Here is a 16,096-nt window from a genome sequence, read left to right as displayed (position 1 = left end):
AAGAATCAACTGTCCTACCGAAGACCGTATCCATCGTGTGTGTTGCCTCGATAATTAAGATTACAGAAATCAAACCAGAGTTTTGGATTTTTAATGACTAAACCTCATGAATCCCCCGGAATTGGATCCATGTTACTATACTAAATCTCTTTGTCACTCGTGTTCATAATAACACTTCACGTTCTCCCTGCCCTTAGCCTCTCTGTGACTCACTCTCCATGGTCATGAGTACCTGTAGGGATCAAGAACGCAAACGTGATAAAATACATCTACGAAACAATTTTATTTCACACATACAGGACGTTAATTCAAAGCATTTCCATTGAACCCCACAACAAATACATAGGGTTGTAAGTCTATGCCACAACCATTTGTTAAAATCCGGGCCCACCATTTCTTCTCCATAGCTCGAAGGTTTATCATTGTCTAACAACATGATTGACAAGACAAGGTTGTTGTACCGCTCAATAGTAGTACGTGCCCTTGTCGACCTACGAGGTACGATAGCAACTTGATCTTAAGTTTCATGATCATCATCATTAGCTTCCTCTTCAACTATTGTAGGTTCCACATAAACATCTTTCTATGTTGCGCTACTCTATGGTTGAAGTAAAGGTTCTATAACCTCATCAAGTTCTATCTTCCTCCCACTCAATTCTTAGAGAAACTCTTTCTCAAGAAAAGCTATGTTTTTAACGACAAACACTTTGCCTTCGGATCTGAGATAGAAGGTGTACCCAAGTGTCCCTTTTGGGTATCCTATGAAGATGCACTTTTCCGCTTTGGGTTCCATCTTTTCAGGTTGAAGCTTTTTTGACATAAGCATCACATCCCCAAACTTTAAGAAACGACAACTTTGACTTCTTACCAAACCACAATTCATATGGTGTCGTCTCAACGGATTTTGATGGTGCCCTATTTAAAGTGAATGCAGCTGTCTCTAATGCATAACCCCAAAACAATAATGGCAAATCGGTAAGATACATCATAGAATGCACCATATCTAATAAAGTATGATTACGACGTTCGGACACACCATTACGTTGTGGTGTTCCAGGCGGTGTCAATTGTGAAACAATTCCACATTGCCTTAAGTGAGTGCCAAACTCATAACTCTGATATTCTCTTCCTCGATCAGATCGTAGGAATTTGATCTTCTTGTTACGATGATTTTCAACCGCACTCTGAAATTGCTTGAACTTTTCAAACGTTTCAGACTTGTGTTTCATCAGGTAAACATAACCACATCTACTCAAGTCATCTGTGAAGGTGAGAAAATAACGATATACACCGCGCGCCTCTATAATCATTGGTCCGCACACATCAGTATGTATAATCTCCAACAAGTCACTTACATGCTCCATCGTTCCGAAGAACGAAGTCTTAGTCATCTTGCCCATGAGACATGGATCACATGTGTCAAGTGATTCAAAATCAAGTGACTCCAAAAGTCCATCAACATGGAGTTTCTTCATGCATTTTATACCAATATGACCTAAGCGGCAGTGCCACAAGAAAGTGGTGCTATCATTATCAACTCTACATCTTTTGGCTTCAATGTTATGGATATGTGTGTAATCACTATCGAGATTTAACATGAACAAACCCCTCACATTGAGTGCATGACCATAAAATGTATTACTCATATAAATAGAACAATCATTATTTTCTAACTTAAATGAGTAACCGTCTCACAATAAACAAGATCCAGATATAATGTTCATGCTTAATGTAGGCACTAAATAACAATTATTTAGGTTCATCGCTAATCTCGACGGTAATTGAAGTGAGAGCATGCCGACGGGGATCGATCAACCTTGGAACCATTTCCCACGCGCATCGTCACTTCGTCGCTCGCCAACCTTCGTCTATTTCGTAGTTCCTACTTTGAGTTGCAGATGTGATCAACCCAACCTGTGTCGAATACACAAGCACCACAACGAGAGTTGGTGAGGTACACATCAATAACATGTATAGCAAATATAACTTGTTTGGTGTTGGTCGCCTTCTTATGAGCCAGATACTTGAGGCAGTTCCGCTTCTAGTGACCAGTCCCCTTGCAATGATAGCACTCAGTTTCCCGCTTGGGTCCAGCCTTGGGTTTCTTCGTGGGAGGGGCAATTGCTTTGCCACTCTTCTTGGAGTTACCCTTCTTCCCTTGCCGTTTTTTTGAAACTGGTGGTCTTATTGACCATAAACACTTGATGTTCTTTCTGGATTTCTGACTGAGCGACTTTCAGCATTGCAAATAGCTCGGCGAGTGATTTATTCATCCCTTGCATGTTGTAGTTCAACACAAAGCTTTTATATCTAGGTGGCAGTGATTGAAGAATTTTGTTAGTGATTGCTTCTGGCGGGAGAGCAATTCCCAACTCAACCACACGGTTAGAATACCTAGACATTCTTAGCACATGTTCACTGACAAACCCGTTCTCCTCCATTTTGCAAGCATAGAACTTATCGGAGATTTCATACCTCTCGATCCGGGCATTCTTCTCAAAGATAAACTTAAACTCCTTGTTCTAAGCCATACAAAACTGCACATTGAACTACTGAGTAGTCATCGTGACGCAACTGCCAAGCGTTCATAACATCTTGGGTCGCGGGTTGGGGTGGCATGTCACCTAACTACGCATCAAGGACACATTTCTTTTGGGAAACCGCGAGGATAAGCCTCAGATTACGAGCCCAGTCAACAAAGTTGCTTCCATCATCTTTCAGCTTAGCTTTCTCTAGGAAGCATTAAAATTCAAGGGTGCTACTGCGCGAGCCATTGATCTACAACATAAATTTGCAAAGATTACTTAGACTATGTTCAAGATAAATGAGTTTAGTTAATCATATTACTAATAAACTCCCACTCAAATTGACATCCCTCTAGTCATTCGAGTGACACGTGATCCAAAATCACTAACTCAAGTCCGATCATCATGTGAGTTGGGTTAGCTTCAATGGTGAACATCTCTATGTTGATCATATCTACTATATGACTCATGTTCGACCTTTCGGTCTCTTGTGTTTTGAGGCCATGTCTGTATATGCTAGGCTCATCAAGTTTAACCCGAGTGTTCCACGTGTGCAACTATTTTGCACCCATTGTATGTGAACGTAGAGTCTATCACACCCGATCATCACGTGGTGTCTCGACAAACTTTTGCAATGGTGCACACTCGGGCAGAACACAATTTTATCTTGTAATTTTAGTGAGGGATCACCTTATAATGTTACCGTCATCCTAAGCAAAATAAGGTGCATAAAAGGATTAACATCACATGTAAATCATAAGTGACATGATATGGCCATGAACTTGTGCTTTTGATCTCCATCTTCAAAGCACCGACATGATCTCCATCATCACCGGCGCCACACCATGATCTCCACCATTGTGCTGGCATCGAGGTTGTCGCGCTTACTATGCTATTGCTACTAAAGCTACTGAACTAGCGATAAAGAAAAGCATCACCAAGTGCAAAATAATTAAAGACAACCCTATGGCTCCTGCTGGATGTCGTAGCATCGACATGCAAGTCGATATTTAACTATTACAACATGATCATCTCATACATAAAATATATCATATCATGTCTTTGGCCATATCATATCACAACATAGCCTGCAAAAACAAGTTATACGTCCTCCAATTTGTTGTTGCATGTGTTTACATGGCCGATATGGATATCTAGCATGATCACATCTTACTTACGCAAAATCACAACGGTGATATACAAGTTGCTATTTAACCTTCTCCAAGGACCGCCTCTGTCAAATCGGATTCAACTAAAGTATCAAAAACAGACACCCGCCAGCCATCTTTATGCAACAAGTTGCATGTTAGTCGATGGAACCGGTCTCTCGTAAGTGTATGAGTAATGTTGGTCCGGTCTTCTTCATCCAACAATACCGCCGGATCAAGAAAAGACTAAGGAGGGCAGCAATGTGAATATCAATACCCACAAACTCCTTTGTGTTCTACTCGAGATGTCATCTACGCATAGACCTAGATCATGATGCCACTCTTGGGGAACGTTGCATGGGAAACAAAAACATTCCTATGCACACATAATATATATCCATGGTGATGACCATCTAAGAGAGGAGAGACCGGATCCACATACCCTTGTAGATCGCTAAGCGAGAAGCATTAAGAAACGCGGTTGATGTAGTCGAACATCTTCGTGATCCAAACTGCAAGCCATCATGCGATCCAATCATGATCTAGCGCCCAACGGACGGCACCTCCGCTTTCAGCACACGTGCAACTCGATGACAATCTCCGTCTTCTTGATCCAGCAAGAGAGACAAAGAGGTAGTTGAATTCTTCGGCAGCACGACGGCGTGACAGTGATGATGGTGGAGCTACTCCGGTAGGGCTTTGTCGTGCGTACCGGAATAACCTACGGGGTGTCACGAAGTAGTGGAGGGAGAGGGGTTGGGTCGTGGCTTGAGGTGCAAAAATCCTCTCTACCCTCCACTATATATAGGAGGGAGGGAGGGGTGGTGCCCAAGGGAAAGCCCTAAGGGTTCGGCTGGTGCACCAAGGGAGGGAGGAGTCCTCCTCCAATTCGGTTTGGTGGAGGAGGAGTCCTCCTCCTAGTAGGTTTGCCCCACCTCTCTCTATTTTTCCACTTCGGCCGAATAGGCCCACTTGGGCTGGCCGCCCAACCCAACAGGGACTGGTGCGTCACCCTTTGGCCTATTTGGTCCCTCTCTGGGTGGGTGGCTGATGACGAGATGATATATACTTCTCGCTCCTCGTGGGTTACCCCAAGTGGAAGGTTGAGATGTAGTCAGCAGCAAGTTTTCCCTTACACGGAGACTGTAAGGTTTATCGAACTAGGAGGACTCCTAGGACCAACGGGTAGGTGTCCCCTGCCCTTGCGCAAGCAGAAGACATGGACCTACACACACACAAATAACTTTGCTCCCAATGAGTACAAAGAGGTTGTCAATCTATCCGACCTTGTAGTTTGCAAAGGATCAAAACACAAGCGGGAATAGTAATAGTGATTGCAACAGAGAAGTAAATGAAAGCAGTAAATGATCGAGGTGTAAGCAATGGTGGTAATATGGACCGGAGTCAAATGATGTTCACTAGTGATGTCTCTCTCCCAAAAGACGATAAACAACTACGCTAGGGTAAACAAATTACAGCTGGGCAATTGGCAGAATTATAAACGCACCGCAATGCTGATTATGCTACTTGAAAGTTAGAGGCTCAATAATAATGGGTAGTACGCCAAGACAAGTAGATCGTTTATTCATGAGCATCTACTTACTAATCATCCACCTTGAGATATCTATCCAGAACATCTCGCTGGTATTAAGTTGCGAGACCCACCCAAAGTAAAACTCAAAGCAACGGACAACTGCATTAACGAACTATGCATAAGGTAAACAATCCTTGCAACCGTGGTCACAAGCACAGTTGTTTTCTCCCTGGTGGCAACATCACATCCCCTAGTCTCATGTTTCTGTCACTCAAGATAGACATGAGGGGGCATGAACCCACAATCATGCATAGCGCTCCCTCTTGGAGTTACAATCTACTACTCGGCCAAAGCAATACAAAGCAACGGAGAACATGCATGAATCACTAGGGAACGTAATATAAAAGGATAATCAAATATATAACTCATAACAATCTGAACATAATCTCATAATCCATCGGATCCCAACAAACCGAGCATATCAATAGCAACAGAATTACATAGATGCCTTGATCATGTAGGGCATCTCACAATGGCTAATCATGGAAGCACAAGATTGGAGAGAAGACATCACATAGCTACTGGTCATGGACTCATGGTCCAAGGAGGACTACTCACGGCACGTCCGGGAAGCCTCCATGGCAGTGGAGAAGCTCCCGGAGGTCAATCCTCCCTCCGGCATGGTGCCGGGAAGAGGTCTTTTGACGCTCCCAATCTCGGAAGCACTGCGGCGGAGAAACGATGGAGAAATTCGTGATTCTGGAAGTTCCGGAAGGGTTTCCTCTCGGAGGAGTAAATATAGGCCAAAGAAGGGCGTCATAAGAGGTGGGGTCCACCCAGGTGGCCGCTGGGCGCGGCCAGGGGCCAGGCCGCGCCGGGACGACACGTGGGCAAGCCCTGGCCCCCCGGCCCATCTTTGGTGATCTGGAAGCTTCTGTTACGCTGATTTTTATATATTTTTCTCGGGATTTTTGGGGCTCCGGAAAATTGGGTAAAAGCCCCTGCAAAAAAAGACATCAACACACAAAAACTGGCATTGGGTGCACTGAGTTAGTAGGTTAGTCCAAGTATGTGTAAGAAGATATAAAAGTGTAACATATAACAATGTCACCCAAAAGATCATGGAGCAAGCAGAAATTATAGATATGTTTGGGACGTATCAACATCCCCAAGCTTAATTCCTGCTCGTCCTCGAGTAGGTAAATGATAACACAATAATTTTCTCTCGTGACATGCTAACACACATATAAGAACTTCAAAGTAAAGCAAGTGAGATATGCAATTCAAGTCAAGACAATAACAAGCAAGAGTATATATTTAGTATTGGAGTTAGCAAAGTAAGAACATAAAGGTGCAAGAGCTCTCGTTGTCCGTGACTCGAATGTCTCCAAATGATGTTTGCGTGCAAGAAGTGGGATATGGGTTGAGATCATAAATATAGTTTTTTATTAATTGAGAACTCAGTCTACTAAAACTCACACTTGGTCTCCTTTGGAATCTTATTTTGACTCATCCCCATACCACTAGTCAGGCACAAGTCAAAATGATCCTCTCCCTTTCGACTTTGAGCACTCATGCAATGAATGAGCGCAAACAAGATATGTTGGCACTTAGGATGGCAAATAGAATAATGATGGGGAAGGAAGACAAAAAGGGTGTGAAAGGCTCACATAAATGAGGACAACCATAGGCGAGAGAAAGCCAAATGATAAACATGATGTGAGGAGTAGGGATTGCCATGCAACAGATGCACATATGAGCTAAGGTAAGCTCTCCAGTGGAACTAGTGGGGGTGCATCCAACTTGCTTGCTCATGAAGACCTAGAGCTCATTTGAGGAGGCTCATCGTTGGAATATGTAAATCAAGTTCTATAGTGTAAGGGTCCCCACATAGTTATGCATGAATGATAATCTATATGTAGTACAAATATAGCAATGGAGTACGAGGTTGGATCTTTCAAAAGGAATAGTAGTGTTGCTCCCTTCTCTCTCTTTCTTTCTTTCTTTTTCTTTCTTTTTCTTTTTCTTTTCTTTATTTTTTGTGGCCTATTTGGCTCTTTCTATTTATTTCTCATTTGTCCTCTTTGAGATCTTTTCATTTGTCCTCTTTGGGATCTTTTCCTCACCTAAGGGCAGCACTCTATGTTTTACAAGAATAAAAACAAGATCATCACACTTTATAAGAAGTACTCAACATAAAGACAAGTGAAAACTATCATGATGTATGCAAATGTATGCCTCTGCGAGTGTAGCAGGATATGCAATGAAACTAGCGCGTCATGTAGCAATAATATGGGCAAGGCCCAACTAGCATGCGGCTCCCTGATCAAGCAAAAGCATGTATAAAATGAAGATCAAGTCATGAGATGGTGGATGTTGCATGGCAATGTATCTCGAAAAGGCTATGGAAATGCCTTAATAGGTAGGTATGGTGGCTGTTTTGAGGAAAGATATAATGAGGCTTATGTATGACAAAGCCTATCATGTCATGGGTTTGGATGCACCGACGAAGTTTGCACCAACTCTCAAGATGAGAAAGGGCAATGCACGGTACCAAAGAGGCTAGCAAAATATGGATGGTGGAAGTGCCAACAATCGAATACTTGCACTAGTCCGAAGAACTCATACAATTATTATCGGTAACTCCCTATCTAGTTGGGAAATTCACAAAGAGACAAGTACCCCGAGGAGGAATGTTTGGGGGTTTGGTTATCCTTGCGCATCGTCGACCCATGGTAACGTGAGGGTAATCTATATATTCCAACCCCTCAAGAGGTTAGGGATCAATTTAGTAGCTAGAGTTCTCAACTAATTTTTAAATTTTGAAAAACACACGGATTTACCAAAATACGACACCTATCACTAACAGGCTCAATATCTTGGCACCAATAGTCCAAACATTACTCAAATCAATACCTCAAAACTATTGCAAGTTACTACTATACTTAAATAGCAACCTCAATTACCTACTCATGCAAGACACACAACTCAGTGCAAGGAGCCAACTCTCTAAACAAGATAGGCATGATAACTCAAGAGAGTTCCAAAGGCAACCTAAATAAAAGCTCTTAAAAAGATATAGCATGAAAAATAAGAGCTAAGCACGACAACACCTAAGTAAAGATAGAGAACACACAAAAAGAATAAGCATGAAAACCTATGTTGTGTTTTAGAGTGGAATGGAGCGTGTTTCTCTCCCAAACAAGGTAGGCTAGGTTCCAACTTGTTATGAACAGCAAGCAAAACTAGAACAAACTAAAAAGTAAAAAGCGGGACGCTCCAAGCATAACACATAACATATAAAGTGATAAAAATATAGCATGGAGATGGACGAACTGATGATTGTTGATAGAGAAGGGGATGCACCGGGGCATCCCCAAGCTTAGACGCTTGAGTCTCCTTGAATATTTCTTGGGGTGCGTGGGGGCATCCCCAAGCTTGAGCGCTTGACACTCCTGGATCTTCTTTCATCATCTTCCATCGCATACTTGAAAACTCCCTTCATACGAAACTCATCATAAGCTGATTAGAGTGGTTAGTACCCATGATAAAATAATTCATTACCTACTGTAAATAAAGATTTTCACGAAAAACTATTGTTTCTCATGATTGACAAAAGGTTTTTGCAAAGTAAAAGCAAGCTTAAGATTTGCAAAATGATGAAAACACAAAACGTGGCAGAATCTGTGAAAAACAGAACAACATGTAGTAAATAATTTTTTCGAGGCACTTATAACTCAAATCAAAAAACTCAGAACAGATGCCAGAAACTAGATTATATGGAGCATGCTGCCAAAACATTCAGATCAAAAAGTTGATATGGTGATTTTTGGCGATTTGTTCCGTCAAGAAGACAAAATCTGTTTTTGGACAGCATGTCACAACTTTTAAACTTTCTTGCAATCGGAGGCTAAAACTTGGCACAAAGCTTGAAAATAAAGATACAATGATGTTGCTACAGTAGTAACAAGCATCAAGATCACTAAAATTGAAAGTAAAAACAAATTGAGTTGCCTCCCAACAAGCGCTTTCTTTTATGCCTTTGAGCTAGACATGATGCGAAAAGATAAAGTATTATCAACTCCATAAGAATAGCTTGCCCGAATAACGGACTCATAAGGTAACTTAATCTTCTTTCTAGGGAAGTGTTCCAATTCCCTTTTTAAGGGGAAATTGGAATCTAATGGTCCCTTCTTTCATGTCAATGATAGCACCTACGGTGCGGAGAAAAGGACGTCCCAAAATAATTGGACATGAGGGATCACACTGAATGTCCATAATAAGAAAATCAACCGGCACATAATTATCATTGACAACAATAATCACATCATCAGTTCTCCCTAAAGGTTTCTTTACGTAAGAATCAACAAGACGAACACCAAAAGAACATTGGTCATAAAGTTTCAAATCAAGCATATCATACATTCTTTTGGGCATAACGGAGGCACTAGCTCCAACATCACATAGAGCAAAGCAAGAGATATTATTCAATTTAATTTTGACCATAGGATCCCAACCATCTTCTAGTTTTCTAGGAATATAAATCTCTAGCTTGAGCTTCTCCTACCTAGCTTTGATAAGAGCATTGGTAATATGCTCGGTGAAGGCAATATTGAGTGTACTAGTGTGGGGGTCTTTAGCCATTCTTTGCAAAAAAGTGATAACTTCGGAACGACTACAATTGTCAAAATCAAGATTACTACCATTAATTAAAGTGGTAGTTATGTCATCTAATCTCATTCTTTTGGTAGTCTCTAAATTCAAAGGACCTTCTTGTCCTATAGTTCAGGTATTAGCATCACCATTAATAGGTCCATTGGGACTAGGGGTGTGATGGGTGCTAAAAGTTTTGAGCTCCTCAACAACTTGTATAGTAGCAATGGTAGTGTGTGTAGGAAGGCTCTTAATCATATCTTCCTCTTCTTGAGATACAACCACTTCGGGTTTGGCCGCCATTTGATTTATCAAAGTGGCCTGTGTGTGAGACATATTGGAGACTTGGGTCTCCGTGGTGGTGAGTCTAGTTTGGAGATTGGAAATCTCACTATTCAGGCTCTCAAGTTGTCTTCCATTGTTTTGCAAGATAGAATAATGCTCATCTTATTGTCTAGAGAAGGCCTTGTTTTGTTCATATTGGGTGTGCATATAATTATTTGTAGCCTTCTCTATCTCTAAAAGTTTTTCATAACTAGGCATTATTCTATCATTAGGAGTGTAACTATAGGTGTTGCTATTCCCATAGTTGTCGGATGGGAAAGGTCTAGGATTGCTACCAAAATCACCCCTATAAGCATTATTATTAAAGTTGTTCCTAGAGATAAAATTAACATCAACTTGCTCTCTTTCTTGAGCAACCAAAGAATTTAAAGGAACATCACGAGGATCAATAGGAGCTTACTTAGTAAGTAAAGTCATGATCATGTCAACCTTATCATTAAGGGAGGAGATCTCCTCAACATAGTTTACCTCCCTACCTGCTGGAGCTCTCTCGGTGTGCCATTGAGAATAATTTGTCATCATGTCATACAATAGCTTTGTGGCAGCACCAAGTGTAGTTGACATAAAGGTTCCTCCTGCGGCCGAGTCTAACAGATTCCGCGAGGTAAAGTTCAATCCCGCATAGAAAGTTTGGATAACCATCCAAGTAGTCAAACCATGTGTAGGGCAATTCTTAACAAGAGATTTCATACGTTCCCAAGCTTGAGAAACGTGTTCATTATCCAGTTGCCTAAAATTCATAATGTTCTTAACTGGATAATCTTAGCAGGCGGGTAATACTTCCCAATAAAAGCATCTTTGCACTTATCCCAAGAATCTATGCTATTCCTAGGCAAAGATTGAAGCCACACTTTAGCTTCTCCTCTCAAGGAGAAAGGAAAAAAGCTTAAGTTTAACAATATCACCATCTACTTCTTTATATTTTTGCATATCACAAAGCTCAACAAAATTGTTCAAGTGCAAAGCAACATCATCTCCAGCACCGGAGAATTGATCTTTCACAACAAGGTTCAGTAAAGCAGGTTTAATCTCATAGGATGTAGTCCGAGTGGCGGGAGCAGCGATAGCAGTGCAGATAAAGTCATTGTTGTTGTGACTAGTGAAGTCACACAACTTTGTGTTCTCACTGGAACCCATAGCAGCGGCAACAAGAAAGAACAAAGCAGCTATTTTTTGTGGTTTCTGGTATAAGACTCTAAAGGAAAAACTAAAAAGCAAACTAACAAGACTAAAAAGCAAAAGTAAAAGATAGCGTGCAACTCCCCTATCTTGAAGACTGGAGTCCCCGGCAACGGCGCCAGAAAACTTTGCTTGATGACGAGATGATGTATATACTTCTCGCTCCTCGTTGGTTACACCAAGTGGAAGGTTGAGATGTAGTCAGCAACAAGTTTTCCGTGACACGGAGACTGTAAGGTTTATCGAACCAGGAGGACTCCTAGGATCAACAAGTAGGTGTCCCCTGCCCTGGCGCAAGCAGAAGACGTGGACCTACACACACACAAATAACTTTGCTCCCAACGAGTACAGAGAGGTTGTCAATCTCTCCGGCCTTGTAGTTTGCAAAGGATCAAAATACAAGTGGGAATAGTAAACGGAAAAGTAAATGAAAGCAGTAAATGATGGAGGTGTAAGCAATGGTGGTAATATGGACCGGAGTCACATGATGTTCACTAGTGATGTCTCTCTCCCAAAAGACGATAAACAACTATGCTAGGGTAACCAAATTACAGCTGGGCAATTGACAGAATTATAAACGCACCGCAATGCTAATTATGCTACTTGAAAGCTAGAGGCTCAATAGTAATGGGCGGTACGCCAAGACAAGTAGATCGTTTATTCATCAGCATCTACTTACTAATCATCCATCTTGAGATATCAAGCCAGAACATCTCGTTGGTATTAAGTTCCGAGCCCCACCCAAAGTGTAAACTCAAAGCAACGGACAACTGCATTAACGAACTATGCGTAAGGTAAATAATCCTTGCAACCGTGGTCATAAGCACCGTTGTTTTCTCCCTGGTGGCAACAACACATACCCTAGTCTCATGTTTCTGTCACTCCAGCTAGACATCACGGGGCATGAACCCACAATCATGCATAACGCTCCCTCTTGGAGTTACAATCTACTACTCGGCCAAAGCAATACAAAGCAACGGAGAACATGCATAAATCACTAAGGAACATAATATAAAAGGATAATCAAATATATAACTCATAACAATCTGAACATAATCTCATAATCCATTGTATCCCAACAAACCGATCATAGCAATAGCAAGAGAATTACATAGATGCCTTGATCATGTAGGGCAACTCACAAGGGCTAATCATGGAAGCACAAGATTGGAGAGAAGAAATCACATAGCTATTGGTCATGGACTCATGGTCCAAGGAGGACTACTCACGGCACGTCCGGGAAGCGTCCATGGCGGTGGACAAGCTCCTCGAGGTCAATCCTCCCTCCGGCAGGGTGCCCGAAGAGGTTTTCTAACGCACCTGATCTCGGAAGCGCTGCGGCGGCGGAACAATGGAGAAATTCGTGATTCTGCAAGTTTTGGAAGGGTTTCCTCTCAGAGGAGTAAAATAGGCTAAAGGAGGGCGTGAGAAGAGGTGGGGTCCACCCAGGCAACCTGTGGGCGCGACCATGGGCCAGGACGCGCCGGGAGGTCGCCTGGGCAGGCCCTGGCCCTCCTCTGGCCCATCTTCGGTGATGTGGAAGCTTCCGTTATGCTAATTTTTATATATTTTTGTTGGTATTTTCGGGGCTCCGGAAAATTGGGTAAAATCCCTTGCAAAAAAGACATCAGCAGACACAAACCGAAACTGGGTGCACTGAGTTAGTAGGTTAGTCAAATATGTCTAAAAAGATATAAAAGTGTAGCAAAACATATAACAATGTCACCCAAAAGATCATGGAGCAAGCAGAAATTATAGATACGTTTTGGACGTATCAGTGGCCCTTCCCGATGGAACCCCGAAACCCATTCGTCACTCCCGGTACTTTATCGGTAATTCCCAAAATCCTTCCGATAGCCAAATGCACCCTTCCTATATATTAATCTTCATCTACGTACCATTCTAGAACACCTTGTGACGTCGAGGATCTCATCCGTGACTCCGAACAACATTCGCTCACCAACATACATAATTCAACCATACCAAAACGTCACCGAACGTTAAATGTGCGCACCCTGCGGGTTCGAGAACTATGTAGACAATATCCAATAGCGGGACCTGTATATCCATATTGGATCCTACATATTCTACGAAAATCTCTATCGATTGAACCTCTATGTCAATGATTCAGTTAATCCCGTATAATATTCCTTTTTTCCTTCGGTATGTTACTTGCCCGAGATTCGATCGTCTGTATCTCTATACCTATTTCAATCTCGTTACCGGCAAGTCTCTTTACTCGTTCTGTCATAAAAAAATCCCGTTGCTAACTCTTTAGGTGGTGTTTCTTTACCCAGGGACTAGACTAAAAAGTCCCTTTTAGTCCCTAGGTAAAGAAACAGGAGGGACTTTTCCTTAAGGGACTATAAAAAGACTCTCTTGGAGGGACTTTTTTCTTTAGTCCCTGGGACTAAAAAAAGTCTAGTCCCTTGGAAAGAAACACCACCTTAGTCACATTGCTTGCAAGGCTTGTTGTGATGTTGTATTACCGAGTGGGCCTCGAGATACCTCTCTGTCATACGGAGTGACAAATCCCAGTCTTGATCCATGCTAACTCAAAGGACACCTTCGGAGATACTTGTAGAGTACCTTTATAGTCACCTAGTTATGTTGTAACGGTTGATACACATGAGGTATTCTTCCGGTGTCAATGAGTTACATGATCTCATGGTCATAGGAACATATACTTGACATGCAGAAAAACAGTAGCAATAAAACGACACGATCACATGCTACATTCATAGTTTGGGTCTTGTCCATCACATCATTCTCCTAATGATGTGATCCCGTTATCAAGTGACAACACTTGTCTATGGCTAGGGAACCTTAACCATCTTTGATCAATGAGCTAGTCAACTAGAGGCTTACTAGGGACAATGTGTTGTCTATGTATCCAGACATGTATCTGAGTTTCCACTCAACACAATTATAGCATGGATAATAAACAATTATCTTGAACAAGGAAATATAATAATAACTATTTTATTATTTCCTCGAGGGCATATTTCCCAACAGTTCTGAAGATAGTACTTCTCTTCACGAGTGTGAACGATCACATCGTTGGAATCACGTCTACCGGTAAGGAGCAAACACCGACTAATCAGAGGGTACAACATTCAATGCAATGCACATGCACAACCAAAATGAATGGTATGCCATGTTAAGGTACTGAATTGACCTAATGCAATAGGTGACCAAATTAATTGGAGTGGAATTCAAACATATAGCAAATTCAGCTCCAAATGATATTTAACACATTGCCCTAATCATGAGTTGTTCTAGTCGGTGATGTTAACATGTTCAAACATGCATGAACATGGAATAAACAGTTTCCTTGCATTTTTCTCATAATTTTTCATATATAAATTATTTTCATCCGAGTATTGATTATTTTCTAGGATAATAAGATTTATTTAAAATTCAGAAATGAAATACTGCAACAACATTCCGTCACTATGATGTTAGCAGGTCAACCACGCCAGGTCTAGGTCAAACTTGACGTGTGGGACCGGCTTGTCATAGACACAATGACTAAATCAATTTAATTTAACCTAAACTAAATTAGGCACATGTTAGTTAGCAAACGGGGCCCATTGTCAGTGACACATGGTGGTGGTCGATGACCCACAAGTATAGTGGGTCAATCGTAGTCCTTTCGATAAGTAAGAGTGTCGAACCCAACAAGGAGCGAAAGGAAAAGACAAGCGGTTTTCAGCAAGGTAATTTCTGCAAGCACTAAAATAGCTAGCAAGATAATTGTAACAAGTGAGAAGTAGAAAGAGTAAGAATAGGTGCAGCAAGGTAGCCCAATCCTTTTGTGGCGAAGGACATGCCAAAACAAGTTCTTAGAATAGGCAAAGTGTTCTTGAGGGCACACATGAATTTCATCTAGTCACTTTTGTCATGTTGGCTTAATTCGTGTTTGGTATTTTGATTATTTGATATGTGGGTGGACAAGTGCTTGGGTGCTGTTCTTACTTGAACAAACCTCCCACCTATGATCGACCCTTTCTCAAGCATCCGCAACTATGAGAAAAGTATTAAGAATAAATTCTAACCATAGCATTAAACATAGGAATACAAATCAACCCCTTACGAAGTAGTGCATAGACTCGGGTTTAAGTTTATGTGACTCTCGCAACCCACCCTCTAATTACTACTCCACAATGCATTCCCTTAGGTCCAAAATATGGTGAAGTGTTATGTAGTCGACGTTCATGTTGGAAATATGCCCTAGAGGCAATAACAAAATGGTCATTATTATATTTCCTTGTTCATGATAATTGTCTATTCTTCATGTTTGTCACATCCCTAGCTACCCTTTGAAGTCTAGCAAGATTGTTCTCATGTTTATTATTGCATTTAAAAGTGAAAATGGAAATCGAAGAGAAAAACCCTAGCAACTCTATATTCAAAACAATTCAAAATTGTGACAAATCAGTGAACTCAAAATGCCTTCATAAAAGTCCATTATTTTTTATAAATATTGGAAACAACAATTTAGGGGTGGATTTCTTTTTAAAAATACTTTTGGCATTTTATTTAAAACACAAAGCCACTGAAATAAACTATATATGTGATTTCAAATATTTCATAATTTCATAAAATGTTGAATCTTTTATATGGGTTTGGAAATATTACAAACAACACCCCAACATTATTTTCACTATTTTAGAAATAGTTTGGAGCCAAAAATAAAATCAACAAGTGTC

This window comes from Hordeum vulgare, chromosome 4H, assembly GCF_904849725.1.
Source record: "Hordeum vulgare subsp. vulgare chromosome 4H, MorexV3_pseudomolecules_assembly, whole genome shotgun sequence".
In the NCBI taxonomy this organism is placed as follows: domain Eukaryota; kingdom Viridiplantae; phylum Streptophyta; class Magnoliopsida; order Poales; family Poaceae; genus Hordeum; species Hordeum vulgare.
The sequence above is the reverse complement of the archived record's forward strand: the minus strand, read 5'-3'. Positions refer to the sequence as shown.